Here is an 8,557-nt window from a genome sequence, read left to right as displayed (position 1 = left end):
ACAAAAAAAAGGGGAGTGATTAATCTTACAGTCCAGAAACAGAGGACCCTAGGACCATCAAGAGAGGAACACACAAATAGAATGTGGGACATTATGAGTCAGGACCAACTCTACAACACCTAGCAACACCAGCAAGAAAAAGAAGTGAACATTTAAAGACTCTTATGAAGACTGGGGGAGATAACCAATGAAAAAGCAGTGATTTCAAATGATTTTTTTTTTATCACAATCAGGTCTTTATGGGACTCAGAACTAAAGCCCTAATAAAAAAGTTCCAAAAGGAAATAGCATTTTCCTTTCAAACAATGTTCTTTCAAATTATCAGAAAAAGGAGGCTTTCCTAAAGAAAAGTCAGGTTTCTTAGTTGTTTCTTAATTTGAATTTACAAGCACAATTCTGGAATATTTAGAATTCCTCTTGACAACTTTTGTAATCTTTCTGAGCTCCTCAAATTCTAGTGTGACCTACTTCAAATGTTTTTATCATTCTCTGAACAGGCCCTGTATTTGTGTACATGTCTCAGAAACAATTTTCCTGAGTTCTCAGAGGATTTGGAAGTATACAATGATGTATACATGAAGTATACAATGATGAGAAATGTCTCAAGACTGTAATAACTGTATTTGATAAGGAAAGCAAGTAATAAAAAGTAGGTGTTGATGTGTTAAAAAATGAAGTGTAATGCATGAAAGTCAATAACCCTAGGCATTAATGAGATGAAACAGATTGGTACTAATCATGTTGAATCAAACAACCTTATGGTTAATGGTGTATGTACTATGATGAAAATGACAAATTGAAAAGGAATGGCATCATAGTCACTAACAAGAAGAATATTTTAAGTTTTATCCCAAAGCAGAATGTTATCAAATACTAGGCAATATTTACTGATTACAAGAAAGACCAGTCAAAGCAACTACTATTCAAATTTATACGCTAACAATTGATGCCAACAGTGAAGAAACTGAGTATCTTTACTAACTTCTGAAGTCTAAAATTATTAATCAAACATACAGTCAAGATGCATGGACAAATTATTGATGATCGAAATTCCAAAATTGGAAACAAAGTACTCAATTCAGACTCATAGCAAACCTGTATACAGGTTTCTGAAGCTATAAATCTTTACAGGAGTACAAAATCTCATCTTTCTCCTGCAGAAAGGCTAGTGGGTTTGAACCGGTGATCTTAAGGTTAGCAGTCCAGTGCTTATCCTACAGCACTACCAAGGTTCTAAAGAAGGAGAAGTAAATGGAAAACAGCCTCAGTGATAGAAATGATGCCAAAGACTGTATAACAGAAACTTGCAAGACTTCTTGAAATACCTTCTTTCAACAAAAAGGGAGCTGTAGGATAAGCACCTGACCACAAAGTCAGTTTGAAGTGCAAAGTTGGTTTAACCTCACCAGCTACTCCTTGGAAACCCTATACAGAGTCGCTATTAGTTGGAATCATCTTGAGGGCACTTAACAACAATATACACATGTACCCCACCAGATAGAATACAGAAGTATCATACTGATTACTAACTACATTTGTGTAAAGAGAAAATGGAGATGCTTAGTATTATTACTAGAACAAGACAAGGGGTCAACTGCTGAACAGGTCATCAACTGCTCATTTGCAAGTTCAAGTTAAAGTTTAAGATAATTAAAAGAAGTCTACAAGAGTAAAAACAAGACTGAATTTAGAGAACAAATCAAGAATATACAGAGGGGCTTCCAAAAGTTACTGGAAAAAAATAAAACTAAAAGGTAATTTTAATTAAATTTTTAACATAATTATTTTTTAAATCCTGTTATTTAAGAACCATCACACACTAATGACCAAATATCAGAGATGTTATCCAATGACATGAAGGACATCGTGCATGGAAAAAGCAAAAGGTCATAAAAAACAGAGGAAAGAAAGACAAGACACCAAACTGGGTATAGGAAGAGACTCTGAAACTTTCACTTGAACACCAGAGTAGCTAGCGCAAATGGTAAAAACAATGACGTAAAAAAGATGAACTAAGTATTTCAAAATCTTTTTGAAATTGTTCTGGCTGATGTGGAGGGAGGCATGCAAGAGCACCCAAACGTGCAGATGGTACCCATGTGACATAGCTTGGATGGCTTGCTGACCAGAACTAGACCAGATGAAGATAAAGATGTCTGATACAGGAAGCAACATAAATTGCTACAAAAGTCATGAACTGGACCTTTACTTACAGATGTAGTTGCTCAAAACTCCAACCAAAAGGCAAGGATTCTCCATATCAAGGATAAAGCTTTTCTCCTCAATACACTGGGTTGATAGGGATGGGCAACTTAGATATTAGCTATCAAACATGTGGGACTATAAAGGCACAAAGTGGCTTGCTTACAAGCGTATTTGAGTGGGCTTAGTTTCAGAACACAGATAAGTTAGAAGTCCTACTGTATAGTTTTGCTCTTTTCTAGCTGTATCTGGTGAAAGGGAATGGGTAATGATGAGAAAAGAATTTTATGATTCAACTGTAATTATTATCAAGACTAATTGTGATTGTCACAACTGTAAATGTACAAAATATGTATGTAGCTCAAGGGGGTGGGGGAGGAATCTTTCATTTCAGGAATAGAGGACCCTAGAACCATCAAGATCATGAGTAGAGCATGGAGTCCTAACCAAACAAGTGGTGACAGAAAAAATGGTGGCAGAGGTGATGCCATAGAGAGAGAGAAGCTGCAGACTCAAGGCCCGTGGACTGAGAAAAGGTGGTGTGCTTGTAGGCAGGAAGCTGGCTTGCAAAATGTGCAAAACCAAATACGTATTTTCTGTGTGGTATGTGTACATCAAAAAAGGGGGGAATAGAGGTAAATACTGTTAACTGATTGTACGTGGAGGGGATTATAATCATGGCAATGCAACAAAATATGATTTCTTGAATATAAAACTATTTGTCTGGCTTCTTCCCATAAGCGGCCTGAGATTATCTCACAAAATGGTTCGCTACTCACTTGACCCAGAGAAAACCCCACAAAATCATGCAAAACCAGAGGTTCAAATCTCCAGGTCCATTTTAAGAACACCTGTGAGACTGCCCAGGCCATCAAGGGTATGCATATCCAGAAAGCCAACAAGTATCTGAAAGATGTTACTTTGCAGAAGTAATGTGTACCATTCCAACGTTACAATGGTGGCGTTGGTAGGTGTGCCCAGGCCAAACAGTGGGGCTGGACACAGGGTTGTTGTTGTTGTTGTTATGTGACGTGGAGTCGGTTCCAACTCATAGCGACCCTGCACAGGGTTTCCAAGGCTGTTAATCTTTACGGGAGCAGAATGCCTCATCTTTCTCACACGGAGCAGCTGGTAGTTTCGAACTGCTGACCTTGCAGGTCATAGCCCAATTCGTAACCAATACACTACCAGAGCTCCTCGCACACAGGGTTGGTGGCCCAAAATGAGAACTGAATTTTTGCTGCACATGTTTAAAAATGCAGACAGCAATGCTGAACTTAAGGGTTTCGATGTGGATTCTGTGGTCATTGAGCTTATCCAGGTCAACAAAGCTCCCAAGATACGCAGCCAAACTTGCAGAGCTCGTGGACGGATCAGCTCCTATGTGAACTCCCCCTGCCATATTGAGATGATCCTCATTGAAAATAAACAAATTGTTCCTAAACCAGAAGAGGAGGTTGCACAGAAGAAAAAGGTATCTCAGAAGAAACTGAAAAAAACAGAAACTTTACCGCTCGGAGCAAATTAAGCTTAAAAGAAAATGCACATAAAAGTTAAAAAAAAAAAACTGTCTACCCTGTAATCTTTCAATTCACACTAAAAGTGCTTTAAAAAAAAAAAAAAGAACTATCTATATGCAACAAAATATACAACAGTAATTCAAAAAAGATTAGCTAAGAACCTTGGGGGCAGTGAGTTTATATTAGCGGGGGAAGAGCAACTCAGAAAAGGAAGTGAGAATGATTGTACACTCAAAGAATATAATCAACAAAGTATATATAGAATCTGTTGAATTACTGTAAATTTTGCTTTGTATGAAGGTAAAAAATTAAGTTTTATGCTCCCAAAAAGATTAACAGTATCAGAAACCCAAAGGAGCACTTCTACTCTGTCTTGTAACATCATTATAAATCAGTATCAACTCAATAGCAGTGGAATTTGGTTGTAGTTTTATTGTGCATATTCTCAGCAACCACAAAATAAATAAAATTTTTAAAGAAAAAAAAAATAGTTAAGAACACTCTCAATCGCTTACTTTTTGCCTTTTGTTTCCCTATAGACATCTGGGTGCTTAAACATTTACAAAACTAGGTCCACTTTCATTAAAATACGACCCAAGTTTAAGTCTGAAGAAAGCAAAAAGGAAGACAAGGACAGAAAAATCATTTGAGTAAACTTCAGTATATTTATAAATAAGGTCAAATTTGTGTTGTTGTTGTTAAGTGCCTTCGAGTTGGTTACGACCCACGGCGACCCTGTTTCCAAGGAACAGCCAGTGAGCTTTAACAGCCAACCTTGCAATTCAATTGGCTTTGCAGTCTGGCGCATTAACCCACAGTGCCACATACACCAGGACTCCCCCAAATTTGTGTAGGACTTGCCGTCTCAATTTAGGTGTCCTACACAAACTTGCACAGGACACTTAAATTGAAAGTCAATGTTGTTGTTGTCGTTAGGTGCCATGGAATCGGTACAACTCATAGCAACCTTATGGACAACAGAAAGAAACACTGCCCAGCCTCACTATTGTTGCCAACTTGAGCCCATTGATGCTGCCACTTTGCTAATATATCCCGCTGGGGGGGGGTCTTCCTCTTTTTCTCTGACAGTCCACCCTACCAAACATGATTAGTCTTCCTTACTTTCAGCAAGCAAGGTTGTATCATCTGCATATTGCAGGTTGCTAATGAGTCTTCCTCCAATCCTGATGCCACGTTTTTATTCATAGAACCCAGCTTCTCAGATTATTTGCTCAGCATACAGGTTGAGTAAGTATGATGAAAGAATACAACCCTGTTACACACCTTTCTTAATTTGAAATCATTCAGTGTTCCCAAGTGCTGTTCAAACAACTGCCTCTTGGTCCATGTACAGATTCCTCATGAGCAAAATAAGTGTTCCAGAATACTCATACTTTATAATGTTGTCCATAGTTTGTCATGATCCACAAAATTGAAAGCCTTTGCATAGTCAATAAAGCACAGGTAAACATCTTTAACATTAATATTAATGTTTCCAGTATTGATAGAGTACCAAATCCCAAGTGTTTCACTTCTAAATTTAAAGAAAAATGTATGGTTTCTATTCTTTCCCAGATGTTTTCATTTTAGGTTTTGTTGTAGCCATGATTTTCCTGTAAAAGTATCTGCACAATCTTGAGCAATTCCTTGTGTCTAGCAAGTCTGAGTCAACAACTGGTCTAACAAAGCTTTCCTCTTTTTGTATTTATCTTCTTGCTTCCATGGTAATAAAGATGCTTGACATAAATAATCTGTTCCTAACTGCTTCTCATCTGAAATTTCTATATTGTTCTCCAAATCTTCATAATTTGAGTCACCCCCAAGAGGAAACCATTGAGGAAAAGTTACAAGTCACTTCCTTTTTTAGTTTTTGACACACACAATGTTACGAATTAAAGAAAATTTAACCCTATTGGTCAAGAGAGCACTCCCATTGCAGAAACCTGATAGATATGCAGAGATAAGCATGACAGTATTATTTTTATTATTCCTTTTTTATTCTTTTCTGTTGCTCTGTCTAGTCTTCTCTGCTCTGGGGACCAGAAGGGAGACATGTACCAAGGTAAGGTTCTGCTCTACTCGCAGAAGGATTTGCACAACATGGGATCACTGGGTGCAGCATCAAGGGAGAAGAGACAACAGGAGGGGCCTGCAATAGCAATCTCTTTAAAAGCGTGTCTGGCCAGCCTTGGGCTGGTTCTCACTAGGAGAAACTGCTAAATGGACTTGAGGGAAAGAGAAAAACAAAAACAATACCTTGTGTTGACATCACAGAGGCACAGCAAGAACATCTTGAACTTTCTCAGGCACCTTTGATGGCAAGAATCCTTTGTTGTTGTTAAGTGCTGTCCAGTCAAGTTGGTTTGACTCATAGCTACCCTGTATAGGTTTTCCAAAAAGCAGCTGGTGAGCTTGAACCACCAATCTTGCAGTTCAAACCGACTGTGCAGTCCAGCACATTACCCTGCAGTGCCACAGCAAAACTCCAAAAGTCCATTAGGTGGTGCTATAGCCTTTCTAATATTTTCCTGTGGTTTATTTTTTCCACCCTGGGTTTTTATGACTTTTGTTTTTTAAGTCTTGCTTTTTTTAGGTTCTCCTTCTATCTTGTGGGAGCTCTTTCTCTTCTTGCCTCACCATACAAGAAACAGCTACTGTGGCCACACAGCCAAGCTACAAATCACACTCTCTGAAACCCCACCAGTTGGGCAAGAATCAATACCAGCTGCTATAAACCATATCATCAGCTGAAACAAGGCCAGGGTTCTTGCCCAACTGGTGGGGTTTCAGAGAGTGTGATCTGTGGAACTGACCATCAGTTGCTCATGTGCAAATTCAGACTGGAGCTGAAGAAAATTAAAGTTAAGTCCACGGGACTTGAATATATGACCTTAAATATGTCCCACCTGAATTTAGAGATCATCTGAAGAACAGATTTGACACATTAGACACTAAGACTGAAGACCAGAGGAGTTGTAGGACAACATCCAGAACATCATACAAGAAGAGATCAAAAAGTCAGTAAGACAAGAAAGGATGAAAAGATCACAATGGATGTCAGAAAAGACACTGAAATTTACTCTCCAGCATAGATACTAAAGCAAATAGAAGAAAAAAGCTAAACAGAAAATTTCAAAGGTCACCTGGACAAGAAGTCAAATATTACAACAAAATGTGCAAAGATCTGGAGTCAGAAAACCAAAACGGAAGAACACGCTCAGCATTTCTAAAGCCAAAAATTAGGTGATTTTAATTCTCTAGCTAGACCTATTTTTAAAAATTGAAGAATCCTCTTGCCCACCCAGAATTAATTTCCTTCATATCCTACCAGATGATCCAAATCTTTTTCCAAAGTACTAGAGCCTTGCCCCACCCCCATCCACAAGCGTCGCTCCGGCTGCTAGCGCTGCCGCCATCCGCCAGCTGCCATCATGATCATCTACTGGGACCTCATCAGCCATGATGAGATGTTCTCCGACATTTACAAGATCTGGGAGATTGTGGACAGGCTGTGCCTGGAAGTGGAGGGGATGATGGTCAGCAGGACAGAGGGTAACATTGATGACTCGCTCATCTGTGGAAACGCTTCCGCTGAAGGCACCGATGGTGAAGGCACCAAAAGCACAGTAGTCACAGAGGTTGACATTGTCATCAACCATCACCTGCAGGAAACCAGCTTCACAAATGAGGCCTACAAGAAGTACATCAAAGAGTACATGAAATCAATCAAAGGCAAACTTGAAGAACAGAAACCAGAAAGAGTAAAACCCTTTATGACAGGGGCTGCAGAGCAAATCAAGCACATCCTGGCTAATTTCAAAAACTACCAGTTCTTTATTGGTGAAACAGATGGGATGGTTGCTCTGCTGGACTATCGTGAAGATGGTATCACTCCATATGATTTTCTTTTAAGATGGTTTAGAAATGGAAAAATCTTAACAAATTTAGCAATTATTTAGACCTGTCACCTGTCATCCTGGATGGCTGCTGCTCTTCATCCACACAACACCAGGACTTGGACAAAATGAGGCTGATGTTATCTTGAGATCTTGATTTATTTGGAGCAGGGGCATTATTTTAATGAAAAAAAAAACCATGTAGGTTTTCTAAAAATAAAATGCATTTAATGTAAAAAAAAAATTAATAAATAAGTACTAGAGTCTTGTTCCTTTAAACAATGTTGTTGCTGTTTTTAAGTGTCCTGGGATCAAAAGACCCTATACAGAGTTTCTGAGGAGCAGCTAGAGGATATGAAGCATCAACCTTGTGGTTCACAGTTCAGTGTTAATCCTTATGTGCCGTGAGGTCAGTTCCGACACATAGCAACCCTGTACAAGGTTTCCAAGGCTGTAAATCTTGATGGGAGCAGAAAGCCTCATCTTTCTCCAGCGGAACATTTGGTAGTTTCAAACTGCTGACCCTGAGGTTAGGAGGACAATTCGTAACCACTATGCTACCAGAGCATCCAACAGTTCCACAATGTAGTGCCCAGAAAAGCTAGTGCCCTGAGGGAAATTCTTCCCAGGGAGCCTACTCTCAACTTTCCTTTTATTCAGACTTAACATTCTTTGATTCTGAATCATGAGTCAGATCCATCTCTCCTTTCACTAACAGAGTGACATAATGGTAACTCTCCTTCTCAAAAAAAGAATGCACAAAAAAGGCAAACCTCAAAATGTTTCAGGTAAAGAGCTGCTTCTTTCAAGGTTTCCTTTTGAGCACATTCTTTTCAACTTTTCTCATATTCAAATGACACCCAGGAAGTTGGTAACTACTAGCTCCAAGGGAGCCTTTTCTCCTCTCTAGAAGATGGCAGATTGGGTAGACTTGCAGTC

At 38.9% G+C, this 8,557-nt stretch overlaps 2 pseudogenes; both read left to right on the top strand.

The window, feature by feature from the left end:
- Positions 1–2,965: 2,965 nt before the first annotated feature.
- Positions 2,966–3,730, top strand: LOC102821529 (annotated as a pseudogene).
- A 3,423-nt stretch (positions 3,731–7,153) lies between these two features.
- On the top strand, positions 7,154–7,661 carry LOC102821131 (annotated as a pseudogene).
- Positions 7,662–8,557: the final 896 nt, after the last annotated feature.

This window comes from Chrysochloris asiatica, unplaced genomic scaffold, assembly GCF_000296735.1.
Source record: "Chrysochloris asiatica unplaced genomic scaffold, ChrAsi1.0 scaffold00363, whole genome shotgun sequence".
Classification (NCBI taxonomy): Eukaryota; Metazoa; Chordata; class Mammalia; order Afrosoricida; family Chrysochloridae; genus Chrysochloris; species Chrysochloris asiatica.
The sequence above is the reverse complement of the archived record's forward strand: the minus strand, read 5'-3'. Positions and strand labels throughout refer to the sequence as shown.